At 49.6% G+C, this 17,582-nt stretch overlaps 1 pseudogene; it reads right to left on the bottom strand.

The window, feature by feature from the left end:
* Nucleotides 1-13,618: 13,618 nt before the first annotated feature.
* LOC115322899 lies at nt 13,619-13,791 on the bottom strand (annotated as a pseudogene).
* Between the last annotated feature and the right edge of the window lie 3,791 nt (nt 13,792-17,582).

The raw sequence follows: 17,582 nt of genomic DNA, 5'->3' as shown, positions 1-17,582 counted from the left end.
CGCGTTAGGATGTTAGTATGATTATTGTTCAAATGAGTCTCCTGAAGGCAAAACGCTAGTGGGTAATGAAGATCTAGTAGAGAGTAAACGTCGTCATAGTTCCGGAGTAAGCCTCTGCAGTTCCACTGGAGAACTGTTTCTGCCATCTCACAAACAGGAAAAAAAAATGTATATATATATAAGAGTATATGTTTCACTAGACCTTAAAATCTATTTTGACGCGGGGAGCATTTTTCTTTTTAGCCGTATCTTTCGGCCTGCCGGTAATGCCACCGGAGGCCGAAAGTAGGGACTCTGAACTTGAGTGGAGTCTGTCCTCGTCGGACTTCGACCCACTCTCGTCCATTGGTTCACCGGGGGTTGCCGCAGGCTGATCCTTACGGACCTGCGACTCCGACGGCTCACCGAGTTTCCGGGCGCCTTCGGAGGTGCGAGGGGGGATTCCCCGACCCCGAGGCAGCTGGGTTTTAGTGGGTGCAGGGGGTCCACACCTCTGCGCTTGGGTGGACCCTGGCGGACCAGGATCCTCCCTTTGGTTAGTGAGGGGAGTGGCTTGTACCACTCCAGGTGAGGTTGAGGGGGACTTGGGGAGGACACACAGGTCGTCCGTCGTCGTCTGTGTTCCTGCTGACACCGTTGACCGCGCAGGTCCCCTACGCGCGGCCTCGGCGAATGAACCTCGAGATAAAAATGAGTGTCGTTTTCTTGCTTCTGTGTAGGAAATATTGTCTTTGACTTTCAGGGAACGAATTTCCTTCTCTCTTTTCCAGACAAGACAGCTGCGAGAGTATGCCGGGTGAGGTCCCTGACAGTTGACACAAATAGTAGTGCTATTACCACAGTTATCGGTGGGGTGGTCAGTACTTGCACACTTGGCACAGGTAGCCTTTCCCCTGCAAGAAGCTGTTCCGTGTCCAAAGCGTTGGCAACGGAAGCAACGCCTTGGATTTGGAATGTAGGGCCGAACCCTACAGTTTAAATACCCGGCCTTGACTGTTTGAGGAAGCGTAGTCGAGTCGAAGGTTTATACTAAATGTTTTGTAGGTCGCTCTTCACCATCACGCCGGAGGGTAATACGTCACACAGAAACGACACCCTGACCTCAAAGTCCCTCAACGATCTCGTCGGTGGGAATTTCGAGAAGGTCATCTTCGGAGATGACGCCCTGCGTGCTGTTGAGTGAACGGTGTGGGGTCACAGATACTTTGTATTCTCTTACTTCGTTGAGAGCCAGAAGTGCCGTACTCTGCTTTGCAGTAGTGACTTCTACAAGGAGGTCGCCAGAGGGAAGTTTTTTCGCTTTGAAGTCCTTTCCTATCACGTTCTCTAGGGTCTTTGCAACTAAAAAGGCGAAAGCTTTGAGAGTGGTTGGTTGTCGTTCTCAGAGTGCATTACCAGAAACTTTGGAAAGGTAATAACTGGCATTGTAGGGCTTGCTTTTTTTATGTTTCTTCGGTCCGACCCCTTTTCAAGGGCCGATCTAGAAAAGATTTTGCTTTGGAACCCATACGAATGGGAAAAAAAATTCAGCACCCATGGTGTGCCACCCACCACCGAGTCCAACAAAGGGAATGGTCAACAGCCCATAACAAATAGGGCTTTGCTGGTACCGTTGAGCCATTAGCACTTGCCCGGGTGCTATACCCAAGCGTGGTTAGAATTTAGATAATTCATTACCACACAAGGTTGGCCCTTGCCGCCAAAGGAGATGAAATGGGTGTAAGGAAGGTGGGGTGAAGAAAAGAGAGAGATTTATAAGTAAAAGAAGAGAGGGGATAGTAGGAGAAAAGGCGACTGACTGGATCATCCTGGCCGGGCCCTACCAGGACACCCGTCTACAGGAAGCAGGGGCCAAAGTGGTGTGTTGCCTCGCCCGGGGGGCCCCGAAGGGTCCAAACCTACCCCGGGCTCGGCTCAACCACCAGGATGCCCTTTTCCCTGGACACGGGCTCGCCACGCACAGCCAGACGTGGGTGGGTCTTACCCACTTTTTACTCGGGGTCTGTAATGTAGCCAATGTGGCTGGGGTCAGTGGTGTCGCTACTCACCAAGCACCTAGCACCTAAGGCGCAGGCGCCCCCTGCGGGGCTCGGGGTCCGTGGAGACGCCACTCTCCAAACACCTGCTTTCACAGGTGCCCCCTGCGGGGCAAAATCAATCAATACAGCAGATTTTCTACACAGCCCATACAATCGTTAATGCACTTAACACTTTGGAAATAAATGAAACAGATAATACAACTCATATGCAATGAAAATACGATCTAAAAGTATTTACTCAACGTGACATGACAGAAGGTACCGCTTTATACTAATTTTAAAGTTGTGTTTTGATACGCAATCTGAAATTATTTCGCTGACAGCGGGATATTTATTTAAGAAATGACGAATTAAGTATGCTAATTGGTGATGTCCATAATTTTTTCTAGACCAAGGTATTCTATAGGAGCCATGACGAAGATTGTATCGTGTGTTACTAGGAAGAAGTGCGTCAAAAAGCGGGTGGGGTCACTGATTATTTTGTTATAGATATACATTGAAAGTTTAAGAAGGAATAGCTGACTAATGGTAAGAAAACCGTATTTAAAAAATATGTGTGCTATGTGGTCAGTAGGCTGAAGTTTTTCTATACAACGTATCGTTTTTTTTTTTTTTTTTTTTTGCAAAAGAAACAATTTATCAATATTTGCTTTAGTTGTTGAACCTTAAACTAATAAACAGAAGGAACATATACCCGATCTAGACGGCTCGACGAGGATCCTCGCGACCACGTGGACATGTAGGCCGTTCCATTCAACTCCTGCCAGCCATCTCGCAAATCGTAGAGCGTAAGTATTCGTACAAGCTCACAGGCATTCGAAGTGGGACGTCCGCGTCCAGGGCCGCGAACATCTCGAACAGAATCTTCTACGCAATTGAAGTCCCCGCAAAGCAAAAAGGAACCGTCGTCGGGAACATATTGAAAAAGACTACTAATGAACTGTTAGACGCCGAACCACGCGCAGGCGCATACACACTCACTACCCGAAACTTAGCATGACCCACAAAAAAGGAGTATACAAGGACGCGGCCGTCAGGATCACAAAGAGAAAAAGCGCCTCTAAGGAAACAAGTGCGAAAAATTAAAACGCCTACGCCGCATGAGCATGACACAGCAAAAGAAAAGTAACATGGGATAGAAAACCTCGTTTTAAACTCGGTTACATCTCTTGCGAAAAAACAAAAAAGTGTTTCCTGAAGAAAAAGCAGATCCCAATGTTGCGCCTGGGCAAAATGCACAACCTCGCTTTGTTTGTTCGAGGAGCGAAAACCCTGAACATTCAGAGTAATCACGTTCAGGCCCATAAAAAGTAATAAATAGAGACAAAGCAGCATGGTTGCAGGATAGGCTAAAACGTGAGGCTGTAGTCCGAGTCATAAAACTCGAAACGTGTTTTTTTTTTTTTTTTTTTTTTGACGGTGGACACGCGATGGGTTCGTCCTCGCCTTCGTCAGAAGAAGAAAACTTGGACGACTCACGTTGTGTTGACGGCGACAGCTCAGAACGGGTGGAAGGCTCTCGTTGGCCTGGGGTTAGGTCCGTGTCGTCGGAGATGACCAGGCGACCGGGGCTATGACTCGAGTTGGCCACGTCTCCTGGTAGTCGAGGGCGTCGGGATAAGGTACAGTGGTAATCACACTTGTCTATAACACGCGAGCGTGCGGCTTTCTCCGGGGAGCGCTAGACTGGTGGAATTCGCGGAAACTAGGCTAGTCACGTGGCGCAACATGGAACGGCCCGCTCGAGGGGTGTCGTCCTGCCCACTCTATCAGCTTGATAAGCGATAAAAGTAAAGTGCTTTATGATATATTTTTGGTTTTTTGATGATGACACCGTTGATACGCCTTCATGCTTTAGTCTGTTTATTGTTCGAGCAATGATGTTTGTTAAAAGCGTGCGAACACTCTTCCGCGTCAGCCGCCAGCTGATAGAGTGGGCAGGACACCCCTCGAGCGGGCCGTTCTATGTTGCGCCACGTGACTAGCTTCGTTTCCGCGAATGCCACCAGTCTAGCGCTCCCCGGAGAAAGCCGCACGCTCGCGCGTTATAGACAAGTGTGATTACCACTGTACCTCTATACTTCACGTCGAAGCGACGGGGAGCGCCGCGGCGGCAACTTGCGCTGGGGCGATGGTAGGCGCCGCGGCGGTGGCTTGCGCTGGGACGGTGGGGGGCGTCACGGCGGTGACTTGCGTTTTGACGATGGCTTGCACAGGGGTTTCCATAGAAAACACATCAGGTGACTTGACAGCGGTAGAGGTGACAGAGGAAAGCTCACTCGACGAATCACCGGAGGGCGTGTCACTTGGGGCCAGTGGACGATCCCGCGGACGGATGGAGGGGTCCAAATCGTCATTGAGCTCCTCAGAAACAGGGGGGTTCTTGCCTGCGGCACCCTGCGATGGCTGGTGGGGTCGAGAGGCTCCCGCTGGGCGGGCCACACCGGCGTAAGGACCTACGCTGCGTACAGTCCGCTGTAGCGTGGGCGTGACCGCACCGCAAAAGAGGGGCGGTGCAGCCCGCTGTTGGATGCCCGAAAAAAGCGCAACGTTCACAGCGTGCGGTCTTGCAGGCTGGCCCGATGTGCCCCTCCTGTCCGCACCGGCTGCACACACGTCGCAGGCCACGATAATCCACCATTACTCGGTGCCCTTGGACGGTGATAAAGTTTGGTATCGGCTTCGTCATTTCTACCTTGACCACCCTCGTTCCTGTCAGAATGTTGGAACGGTCTCGGTGCGACACGTACGTGGTGGACTTTACTTTTCCGAACGGGGCGATGGCTTGCACGACGGCTTCCTCCGTGACACACGGCGGGAGACGATAAATGGAGACATGAAGGACGTGGACGCCGACTGCTTCGAGTGGCACCGCAATGTCACGGAGCACCAAGTTCCCTTGGGCTACAAGGCGGTTCGCCGCACCGACGCTGGTAACCGACGAATAAACCTTGTTCCACCTTGGTGTTGCAGGGACTTCAAACCTCTGGAACCGGCGGTTACTTGGAAAGCGTCCATAATCTCGTCGACGGCGGTGTCGGCAGGGACGCTGAATGAGAAACACATACCCTTGCCTGGTAGCACCGTGGACGCCATGGATGGAAAACCGTGGACCACGAACAAACGCGGTCCCGGAGACGCAACAGGGGGCGAACGTAAACTGGTCGAGATAGCGAGACAGCGTGGCAACAGGTTAGGGGCCCCGTTACGCGCTACTGAGGGACGCGGGCCACAGGGAGACGGTTCTGGCGCAGCAACTGTCGACAAGCTCGAACTTCGATCTTAGCTAGTGATGGGACGAATCACGGGAGATTCGGATTCGGACAGATTCGGAAATTTCCAAACTTCCCGCGACGAATATTCGGCAGATTTTGAGATTCGTCGCTGGTTGCAGATGGCAGCATGAACCTTGTCGTAAACCCTGCGAATGCCGTCGGTTCTGTTTTTTTGGGGGGGGAGTTTTTTTAGGAACTGTTACCGCGTATCTCCAGATTCCGTCTTGTTTATTTTAACGTATGCTATGTACAGTACTGTCATTCTAAACCACGGCACGCGCTGATGTCAAGCTGAGCTGATCGGTGTGGTTCACGTAGGCCTGATCTATGCACGGTCTCGGTTTCTGTGCGTTTTCGCAGTAATCGGTATAATGTAGCAAAATGCTATGTATTATACATAATATGGCGCAACGCACTATAAATATGTTCAGGCAAAGAAATGATTCGTCTCCTTCTCTAGAGCTGCGTATGTCTGTACGTGTAAGGCGCGAGAGCGAGATGAATGTTGCTCGTCTCAACTTCGACCGCGTACCGGTGCCGAGTTTTGTGTGCGTGAACTTTATTTGATAAAAAAGAAACACAACACAGAGTTGTCCAACGCAACTTTATTGTTCTTTCTGTCTCTGCCTGCCTTTGTCTCGCAAGCCACTCGAGGTAACATTACTCTTGCAAATAACGATGATTGTTATTATTATTATTAGCCAGAAAGGTACAAATGCAGTACAGGAGACTGTAATAGTACGGCGCAAGGAGTTTGATTGTTTCCCGTGTTCCGTCAGACACACGTTGAAGATAATCGAATCGAACATGCGCACTTGTGTGGTGTGTGCCACTATGACAGTAAATATGGGCACGAAATATGTCTGTACCAAACAGCACGTACGGCATCGATCTCTTGTGGCGATGAAAACATGCGCTTGTACTTCCACGTGCACCAAGCATGCCTATTTCGGTCGTAATCCGGAACCGAGACCATTTTTCCCGCTATGTCTAGCTCTCGACAAACATCCAAAATAATATAAACAAAGCGGAACATTTTATTCATTGCTGTGATATTATATCACAATATTATTTTGTGCACTTTGTTGAGTTCAGTGAATTTAATTAGGGGTGTGCGAATACCGAATAGTAGTTTTCGAATTGAATACCGAATCGAATCAAGAAAAAAAAGCTGAATATCGAATCGATTATCGAATAGTGATTTTATTTGTAGGAATTTTTCAAAGTGTGCTGCGAATGAGATTATTAGATGTGCAGAGTATGCGCCTGGTGCAGAATAAGCATCTTGCACAAAACAAAAGCTAAAATGTAAAAAAAAAAAATTCTGGTGAAAAAAAAAGAAGAAAAGCAGTTGTTGTTGGATGTTCGGCACTAAAGATCCATTTTTATGGCACAAATATAATTTATCTACCCTGAACGTCACAAAAACCAGTTACATTCACGCATGACTCTTTTTTTTCTTTTTTTTTTTAAAGCACAACCTAACACCGCGAGTTTTTTTGTTTTTTTTTATAAATATTTGTATATCTCAGAAAAGGGGCATTTTGCGATATTTGGTTTCCAGTTTGGGGAAGAAAAAGGGCACCTGGGATTTTATTTCGCATAAATAAACAGATATGTGTTAAATCTGAGTGAACAGTTAAAAGTCCGGCAGCAACATGGGTTGTGGCCACGTCTTCGTGCGTGGCCGCAACCCTTGCTCTATTTCGTAGTAATGGACCTCTTGGCGAATATGTGCTGCCACCTAGACACGCGACTCGGTTCGAGGCTAAGTGGTGAGAAAACAACGCGCGCGCAAGGCCTCTCCCACCCGTTCCACACCCAAAATTCTGTTCACCCATTGAGGCGCTGTGACGTAGATACGGCTCCCCTAAGGAGCCTTCATGAAGGCACCCTAGGCTCCCCCAAACTCGCCTTTGTCCCCATTGTGCGTAATGTTCCGCCCCGAAGTAGGCACGACGAAACCATCTTCTCTCTCTGCTTCGCCAGCAGGAAGAGAGCAAGGAAAATACGCACTCTCGTTTCTCGGTTCTCGGCAGCAAGTTTTGTGTGCGTGAACTTTATCTGATGAAAAAGAAACACAACACAAAGGTGTCCAACGCAACTTTGTTGTTCTTTCTGTTTTTGCCTCGCAAGCCACTCGAGGTAACATTACTCTTCCAAATAAAGATGATGATGATGATGATGATGATTAATATTAGCCAGAAAGCCGTGTTCCGTTGGACACACGTTGAAGATAATCGAATGGAACATACTCACTTTTGTGGTGTGTGCCACTATGACCATAATTATGGGCACGAAATGTGTATGTACCGAGCAGAACGTACGGCATCGATCTCTTGTGGCGATGAAAACATGAGCTTGTATTTCCACGTGCATCAGGCATGCCTATTTTGGTCGTAATCCGGAACCGAAACCAATTTTTCCGCTATGTCTAGCTACTGCTCTCGACAAACATCCAAAATAATATAAACACAGCGGAACATTTTATTTATTACTGTGATATTATATCACCATATAATTGTATGCACTTTGTTGAGTTTTGTAAATTTAATATCACAAAATGTTGAAACACTCATCAACGTGATCTGGCAACCAAGGCAACTCTCCGAATCTTTTCGAAGTTTTCCGAATGCTTCAGATTTGGCTCCGAATCTCGTTTCGGATAAAGATTCGCGCCATCAAAAGCGATTTTACACCAACTACTACGATAGAGTAATATAGTCAACGTAAAGACAGGACACAGAAGCCGATTCGCGGCCCAGATAGTGCGTTTAATGCCCTCCGCTACGTGGCGCTTTCTGTAATTTGGTTAAAATTAGTTAGAACTCTTTCTGTGAGAAGTATTTATTTTTTAAATTGTTATGCTTTAGAATTACGTAAAGTATTCAAAACGACTAAATGGTTTTAATCTAACACGTCACAAAAACCACGTGATGAATGGTGCCTGGCATGGCCGGCCGTGGGTCTGCCCGCCTGCTTGCCTGCACGCCGTCGCCTCTGCATCATTCTGCATAGCCTCTGCTCGTCCGTGCGTCGTTCGTCCGTGCCGTGCGTGCCGTCCGTCTGTGCTTTCTCCTGCAGCGTGTTCGATCGGCTTTGTATCAACCAAGGTGACGCATTACCGCCCGCGTGCTCGCATGCTCAGTGTGAGTTTGTGGAGCCGATGCGACTTAAGCTTCTAGCTGTGTTGTTTCCGTCGGGCTGTCGGGCTGCAATCGTGTGTGCACCGCGATTTTCGATGAGATTGTCTTGTAAAAGAACTTGACTTATGACCCTGCGCACGACATTGTCTATGGATTTACAGATAACGGTGTTGAATGGTGTTGCAGATAGAGCCTTGGTTGTTGTGCTCTCTGGAATTTCCAGGAGGTGGGTTCAGTTCCTTGCATACACTGTTGTGCACACTTCAACACCGTCTTCTGTTATCCGCAGTCTCCTCATTCCTCTCATTGCGGGAGCTTAAGACTGTTGGCTTCACAGTAAAGGCTGTGGTCTGTGATCAGGGGCTTCAAACGTAAGTTTGGCCAACCAAATTCGTGTGTATGTTGATAAGCCATTTTTGAAGGTGACAACGAACATGTTTACTTACCTTTGATGTTCCGCATCTCATCAAAATAACCCGGAACAATCTCCAAGCGCGCAAGTTTCGCATTGAAAATGAGGTCATTGAGCAGTCCCATATTGTTGAAATTCATTGTTCTACCCATGAGACGAGGTTGCGATTGGCTCCGAAACATACTGAGAGACACATTTTTCAAAACCCTTTGAGTAACATGAAAGTAAAGCGTGCCGTACAGGTACTGAGTGCCTCAGTCTGTCTCGCAGTCCTATCCTTTGTTTATGCCAAAGAGCTTCCTGAAGCAGCCATGGCTACAGCTTATTTCTGCGATAGGAGGGACCATGGGCGTACTAACCGGGGGGGCAAGGGTGGCGTTTGCCCCCCAGTTCTCAGAGCAGGGGTGCAAGGCATGTATTTGGCCCCCCCTGAAACAGCCGCCACTGGGCAGGGCAAACACTGCATGGCCGGCGGCGCCCAATGAATACCAAGGGCACCGCCCCCCGGCCCAGGGAGAGGGGAGAGGGGGTGGGGTTTGTTTGCCCCCCCCCCCCCCCCACTCAAAAACAAGTTGGTACGCCACTGTGATGAGCAGACTTTTTGATTGTCTAAATAGCTGACAATTGAAGAAGACATGGGCAGAAGTTGCGGCATGCCATTCTGAAAGGAGAATCTGATGTGCTCGATTTCCTTCACGAGCAACTAGGATGGATTTCAGCATGGAAGTTCCAAAGTAGCAGGTAGCCACAAATCATCATAGGGTGGTAAGTTACTATAGTGTCCTCATGCTCTGGGAGGAGCTTTCAGACCGCCATGACCTTAAGTTCTTATTTACATGATGCCTGCAGCAAGACCCACTTAAGTACGTCTTTGGAGCCATATGACAAATGCTGAGCTGCAATACAAACATAAATGTGTATCAGTTCACCTCCCGACTAAAACACATACGGATAAAGAAACCGTTCAAACCGTCCAACAATGGAAACATAGAGGATGACAAGGGTGGGGATCCGGCCAACTCGTCGAAAGCCAACTCGTCGAAAGCCAACTCGTCGACGGCCAACTTGTCGACGGCCCATTCGCCGAATAGGCCAATTCGTAATAGGGCAATTCGTCGAAGGGTAACTTGTCGAAAAGGCAATCTGTCGAAGGGCGATTCGTCGAATGGGTTGAATGACGGTCCGAGGTTAAAGTTCGTAGTTCCTTCTTACCTCTTGACTTACATTTTTCTTTGTGTTTGGACACAGAGCCCTTCTTAGGTTACAAGACGAAAAGACAAATCACAAGACTGCGAAGACAGGACAGTATCTTGAGACAAGTTGAGAAATATTCATTTCGGGATCGTCCTTTTGTTTGTTTTATTACTTTTTTGTAATGAGCCGTCGCAGACTGTCGCCGCGAAGCGGAGTGAACGGGCGGGCCGTGTAGGTTAACACGCGGCCCAGTGATACACGCGCGACGTAGTGATCGCCTCCCACTGCACCGTGAAAGCGGCGAAAGGTGCAAGTTGTTATCTTCGACAAGAAAGAGCACACTTGAGGCTATTACCGTGCGGCGATATTACGCATTACTATAGGGCAGGATTTGCTCCGAAAATTCAGGACAAAATTATATATTGTGGCTTTGAAACAGCGGCGACCAGTTGGCCTGTTCGACAAGTTTTCCTTCGACGAGTTGCCCTATGACGAATTCGCCTATTCGACGAATGGGCCGCCGACGAGTTGGCCGTCGACAAGTTGGCTTTCAACGAGTTGGCCTGGACTCACAAGGGTGACCTCCTCAAGGAGTTGCATATATTTTTGCACCATGAAAGTTCAATTGCAGACAATGTGGAATGTCTTCCAATTGATAACTTCCCACCACTACAGGATATTTCTGAGCTGCCATCAGACATCAGGTCTAACATAATTGACGTCTCGTCCACTTATTACAGTGTGGTCTATTTGATCAAGCATTTCATTTGTGGAGATCTGGCTGCCCTCCCCCGCGCCGACCCTCCGGACCCTAATTTCCGGGGGAGCGGCCATGGCCTCGCGTACCAGAGATCCGGGCACGGCGCTCCCCTAGGCCAACTGACGTCACGCGACTGGCTTCCCAAGACAAAGGGGCGAAGGCTTGAAAAGAGGAAGAAGGGCAAAGGAAGGCTCTCTCTTGGACGGCAGCTCTCTTGCACGGCGACGCAAGACGTTGAGTGGCGGACTCGACGAACGGACCGGACGGCGACCCTGGAGGACAACGTCCCCACGACGCGGTGTGAACGACTACCGCTGGGGCGTGGAGCAGCTGTTGTAGCAGCGGACTTTGCCCCGGCCTCGCTGATGACCGTCCCCCGATCCCGAAACCCCCCAGCCAATAAGTGAGTGAATAAACCCTTTTGCCGAGAGCGAAGTATTGCTCTGTCATATTCATCCGGAGACAGGGTTGGAGGGAATCGGAGTTGGAAGCCCGCACATTGAACAGACAACTCACAGTTGCGGCTGTTCTCAGCTGCTGAGGGATGAGTCTTACAACTTGACCAGGCCTCACCAGTACTTTCTTGTGTTGAAAGTGAAAAAGCCTCCGGGAACCTAGTACTACTACCACAGGTTGCCTTTAATTTCATTCAGCAACTAGAAAATCTCTTTCCTGCCGTAATAGAGAGTGTGGCGCATTTCGCGTAGTGTGTAGTCTGCCTTGTATCACACTTTCAGGACTGGGTAGTTTAACATTGCTCAGAGCGCCACAAATGTTTTTTTTTATGTTTTGTAGAATACCTTGGTGTTGGCATGTTCGATTTCTTAACCAGAACTGGGACAAAAACTGGCTACGCTCCTCAGTTTCTGGTAAGCAACTAGACAAGTTTAAGTGCTAATAGTGTATTAACGGAGGCGGTTGTCAAATCAAAAACAGAAAGTGCTTACTAACTGAGCAGTGCAGCTTGCACTCCAAAAATTTGTTTTCCTTATTTCCATCAAATGCGTATCACGGCCATTTTGCAAAGGTATTTATCCACTTTCTACGGAATTTCTATAGGAAATAGTGTATATAGGCTATAAATATTAAAGAAAATGTATCGACTTTTGTATCCACTGTTTATAGTTATTTAGCCGCTTTTTAAAGCAATACTTCCTTTCTGATCAAATGTATTTTGGGGAATGTTTAGAGACGTTGAATCTTGTCAGATTCTGAATTGAGTTTTCATTGTTTGGTAATGGCTCTCCCACACTGTGTTTCAGGCTATGCCCGATTCGTGCTTTATATTAGCCAAGAATAGGGAATTTGTGCTCTCCGCTCTATGCTTCGCTCTCCTACTATATTGTTATAACTGGTGATGATAGCGATGTCTTATTGATTTCTGCACTTACTTCCTGTGCCCGAGTCGTCGTGAAAGCAAAGGGATCACTCAGCATGTTCCCTGTGGAAAGTTTTGTTAACATGGTTCCACTAAAAATATATTACGAAGTGTGCAATATGCCGAACTCCTTCATATTCATTTATTTTTGTATCTTTCTATTATAAAACATACAGAGCGCCTGAAGTAAATCATGTATATACGAATGTGGGCCAATAAAATGTTTTCGAATCACTTTCTGTTGTTGACCCCAAAATGCTCCGCCAGTCAGGAGTCAATGTGGAGATTGTGTAACTTCAATGTTTAACAGTAGAAAAGCAAACAAAGAGGATATAGACCTCTGTTTTGTTAAGTATAAAAATAGTGTTTGACAGATTATGTGCGAATTTTATCGTAAAAATTAAATAAAAACTGCGTGAACATTAAAAAAAAGAAAGAAAAAGAAGCGGCTGCGGGAACCGAGCAGCTCCCGAGAGCCTCGCTAGGAGGGAGGCAAGGAGTAAAGAGAGAGAGAAAGAAAAGAAGAGGTGAAGGGTACTGGAGAACCGGAGCAGAAATGCCGAAACCGAAACTAATGGCGAATTCCACAGGTCGTTTTGGAGCGCGCCGGGATCGACTTTTCTGGAGCAATCCTATTTCTCCGGGCGATCGGAATCGAGACAGACGTGTTCCACTGGCCGTTTTGGATTAGCTCCCGCTCCAGATCCTGATCTGGACCCGAGAAAAGTCGCTCCGCCGATTTCGGCGGATTTAACCGGAAACCAGCCGGGCCAGCCCTCGGCGCACACACGGGACTTCCTCTCTTGCGGGGTATCTCCCCTGATCTCGCTCGCCCATCTCGCCTCAGAAGAATTCGTAATGGACGCTCGGGAGGTGCCGCCTGTACCGCCCGCCTTACTGCTGCTGCTGCTTGACGACAGTGCGCCGTCAAATTGCTCGAGCAGCTTCCGGCATTACTGCAATCTTTGCTAGAAGCTCCTGAGCCATTCCTGCCGCTCGTGCGTCGAACACGTGTTAGCGCCGCGATTGCGAAAACGTCTTCGAAAGGACCCTGGCAGTTGCAGAAAGGGGATTCCCGGGCAGGTGAATGACGGGAAGGCACACGCCGATCCTGGAGCAGTGGTCAAATTCCATTGGGGATCCGTAGGCGGCGCGACCCCGTTCGGATCGTGTGCTCCATTCCGAATCTGGTCAACTGATCCCGGCGCGCTCCAAAATGACCAATGGAATTTGCCAAAACTTAACCGGAACCGGAAGCAGCTTATGCTTAATGCCACCTGCTAGGAGCCCTAGCTGTCGCTGGCCTATCTGGACCACTGGGGCCTATGGGAGTGTCCGCTCTTTACCTTGTGTAAATTACTCTATGCTACTACTGTGCTAGAGTCTCATTTTAGATTAAAATATTTGTTCCCGAAGGAACTGGGCCGATCTCTGCTGCACTGCAATACAGGGCCGAACCTGGCAGGTTCCGGGCAAGCCCGGAGTACCCCACCTGGCTGCAAAAACAAAGTTAATATCGAGGACCCATATAGGGCCCCTATCAGATATTAAGCTTATAAGAACAGATACTGTATAGAAACATTTTATTTACAAAACGTACAATGTTCAAAGCAACACTTGGCAGTGAAATTCAAAAAAGGGTGGATCACAACAAGTGTAGACTAGGAGTCTCAGGCGAGACGAGATATCCTGCAAAGCAGGGACTGAGAGTGACGTCAGGCTACGGTACAAAGCGAAAATTGACCAACTGGTGAGGCGAACGCGGGCTAGCGCACACCTCACTTACACTTCAGTGAGGGGCGCGAAAGACAAAGAAACCCGGCCACTTGTAAGACGGACGAAACGACACGACCACCGCCGCAGGAATTCACTTTCGCTCACCCAGAAAAGCTCTGCGTCAAGGTGGCGGAGTAAGGCTCCGCGAAGTCAGGACAGTAGGGGCCACATAGCCCTTGTACGTCGCTGTTGGCCAACCGCTGCGCATCGGTTCTGCCAGAGGACAAATTGCGCGACCGTCAATAAGAAAACTGCAAAACCTTCACGTGGGTATCGTCAGTTATAGACGAAATGCCAGATCCCCAGGGATCTAATTCCGTGATGAATGAGGCGCAAGAAGGTCTACGCTACTTGGCAGCCGCGAAACACGTGAGACGTGGTCTCTACTTGCCCACACTTGGGACAGTGGGGGTTTGGAACCATGCCCCAACGGTCGAGACGTTGTCGAGTTTGCAGCACTTCCCACCCTCTTCGCCATTCAAAGTCTTCCACGGGCCGAGGGAGTCGACGAGACACCAACTGTGCCCACGGAAAAGCATCTGCCCGCCTTCGCTCCCCAGGAGTCACATGTTGTGTGCAGATGTCCTCGACGATGCGTGCGGGTGACACCTCTCGCACCGCCAGATCTGGGAATGTGGACCGCAGTTCCCTGTCTAGGTTAACCACCGCCTGGTGAAAAGGGGGGACGGACTCTGCGCTGGGATAGAGGTTACCAAGCGCACGTGGAACGAGTGCACGGCGCGAGGGCCCAAGAAAATAAAGGGCGAAACGGCGCGCGGGATGGTCTACGTCTTCTAGTGTTCCCAAGATGGTGCACAGAGCCAGAAGACGACATCTGGTGTCAATGCAAGGCATGCCTCTGCCACCATGGGACGTGGGGAGGCGGAGCACTGCCCTGATGAAGAGCTCAGTGCCCCTACTCCAATAAAACCGAAAGAGGCTAATGGTCATCCGTTGAGTATAACGGGGAGGGGGGAGAGCAATATGGGCAGTGAAAAACAGTTGTCCGCAGAAGACTACATTCACCAAGTAGGCCCGGTCCCGGAGTGATAGCGTTAACACTTCCGCTGCTGAGACCTGGCGCTCAATACCTGTGGCCACGACTTCCCACGTGCGCGGCGCTACACCACGGCAGTCAAAGATCACTCCGAGAACGCGGAGCTCGGTCACAACCGGAATGCCAGCCGGCAAGGTGGGAGGATGGGTTCCCTGAAAGACAAGTGGCTGACTCTTGGATCGTCTCAACTGCGCACCAGAGCGGTTGCCATACTCCGAGAAGAGCTGCTTGGCAGTTTCGAAACTGTCAGAGTCGCGAACAAACAGGGCAACGTCGTCTGCGTAGGTGCTGACCACAATGGAATCTTGGCCCGGTAGCTGAAAACTTCTTATATCTATGCTGGACGACAGGCGGCGTAGGAAGGGGTCTAAGCTCAGGATATATAGCAAGGGTGACAGTGGGCACCCTTGTCGCACTCCTCGGGAAACGGGGAAGGGCGCAAGGAGCCAACCATTAACCAGAAGTAGGCTGGTCAGTCCCCTGTATAATGACCTGAGAAGGCTGACAAAATTTGAAGGAAAACCAAAACCAGCTAAGACTTCGAACAGAAAATGGTGTTCAACCCGGTCAAAGGTTTTGGCCTGGTCGAGCGAAACAAAAAACCCCGACGACCTGGTGGGGTGCGCGTACGTGAAATTGTCACGGGTGAGACTCAGCGAGGAGAAAATGCTGCGGCCAGGTACAGAGCATGTCTGGGCTGTGCTTACTATGTACGGTAGGACCGGTCTAAGCCGGTCCTACCGTACATAGCAAGCGAAGCAAACAGAGATGCTACGAGCTTATAGTCCACGTTAAGGAGTGTGATTGGTCTCCATGCTGCAGGGTCGGACGACGATCCACCTTTGGGCAGAAGGACCACATGGCCGCAGCGGAAAGAAGGAGGGACCTCCCCACTCTCTAGGAAGTGGTCCACGATCTGGACAAGAGGATCTGCGAGGATGTCCCAGAACACCACGTAAAACTCCGCTGGTAAGCCATCGGGCCCGGGAGCTGAGCCGACTTTCATTGCCCGGAAGAGTTCAAATAATTCCTCACGAGTAGCTGGGCGCGTTAGGGTTCTATTCACGGAGTCAGGACAAGTAGGCAAGTTACCTCAGAAGACGCGAACCTGTTCCATAAAATTCTGCGCAGACACGGTGGTCTCTGAACGAAACAGAGTGGAGAAAAACCGACGGAAAACCTCGCTGATATCACGAGGGTCCTCCGAAAGGTTTCCATCTGGCAGGCGGACGTTCGGGACGAACGACGGTTTGTCTTCTCCGGCGCGTAAGGTGCGGAGGCATCGGAACACTTCTGGATCGTCTAAAAACTGCCCTTGGAGCTGTTGTGTTGCAGTGCTTCGAGAGGATGTGCGCAAAAGACGTTGATTACGGTCGCGAAGGACTGTAACGTACTCGGACATCAAGTGGGTGCGTGCCCCCCCACGTTGCGCGGGGCGTATGCGACGGATAGTCTCGTTGAGGGTCTGTGTCACTCTGCGCCGAAACAGCTTCCTTCAAATCGTTGAGTGAAAACGGCAAACGGATTTAACAACCTCCCACCGCACAGGTGACACTGGCTCGGTTAGCAGTGACGTTTGGATTGAGTGGCGAAGGCTGGAGAGAGCTAATTCATCTCTCAGGATCGAGGTGTCCAAACGCCACGTGTCGCCGCGCGGGTGCTAAAAACCGGACGTGTCAAAAACTGTGGACACGGGCCGATGATCCGAAACGTAGCCTGCGGCTGCGGGAAAGGAGAAGACGGCGCATCGAACGAGACGTGACGCGAGAGAGGGCGGCACGTAGACGCGATCTAGGCGGCTCGACGAAGTGCCGCGTGACCACGTGGCCACGTACAAGGAGACCCGTGCAACTCAAGCCACACGTCACGCAGACTGTGGATACCGAGCAACCGCTCTAGTTCACGGGCGTTCGAGGTGGAACGCCCACAACCCGGGCCGCGGACATCTAGGGCAGAGTTAACTACGCAATTAAAATCTCCGCAAAGAAAGAAAAAACCCGTCCACACGCACACACTGCATGAGGTTTTTAAAAAAGACGCAAGACGCCGTGTGGCGGGTAGGCGCGTGAACGCTGATCGCGCGGAACTCGGCGTGGCCAACAAAAAAAAAAAAAAAACTGTATACTAGGACTCGTCCATCAGGATCACCCGTTGAAAAATCACCTAGCAAAAAGGCACTGCGGAAAATTCGAACTCCAACGCCGCACGAGCGCGGCGAGGCAAAAGAAAAATAACAGGGGATCGAAAAGCGCTCTTTGAATTTCTTTACATCCTGAGCAGAAAAAAAATTTGCCTCCTGTAGAAAAGCAAATCGCAGTGCTGTGACTTTGCGAAGTGAATTACTTACCGCTGCTTATCAGGACTGCGGAAACCTTTACATTTAAAGTGATAACGTGCGTTGATGGGACCCGAATCCGAATCTTTCCAAACCGCTTGAGATTCGTCTACTCTTCCGAATCTTCCGATTTGGGTCCTATCAAAAGGAATTTTACACCATCTACTACAGTCCTAGAGTCTCATTTTATATTCATATATTTGTTCCCGA

Source organism: Ixodes scapularis, unplaced genomic scaffold (genome assembly GCF_016920785.2).
Source record: "Ixodes scapularis isolate PalLabHiFi unplaced genomic scaffold, ASM1692078v2 PGA_scaffold10__122_contigs__length_95168666, whole genome shotgun sequence".
Taxonomy (NCBI): Eukaryota; Metazoa; Arthropoda; class Arachnida; order Ixodida; family Ixodidae; genus Ixodes; species Ixodes scapularis.
Note: the sequence above shows the minus strand (reverse complement) of the source record. Positions and strands in the feature narration are given on the sequence as shown.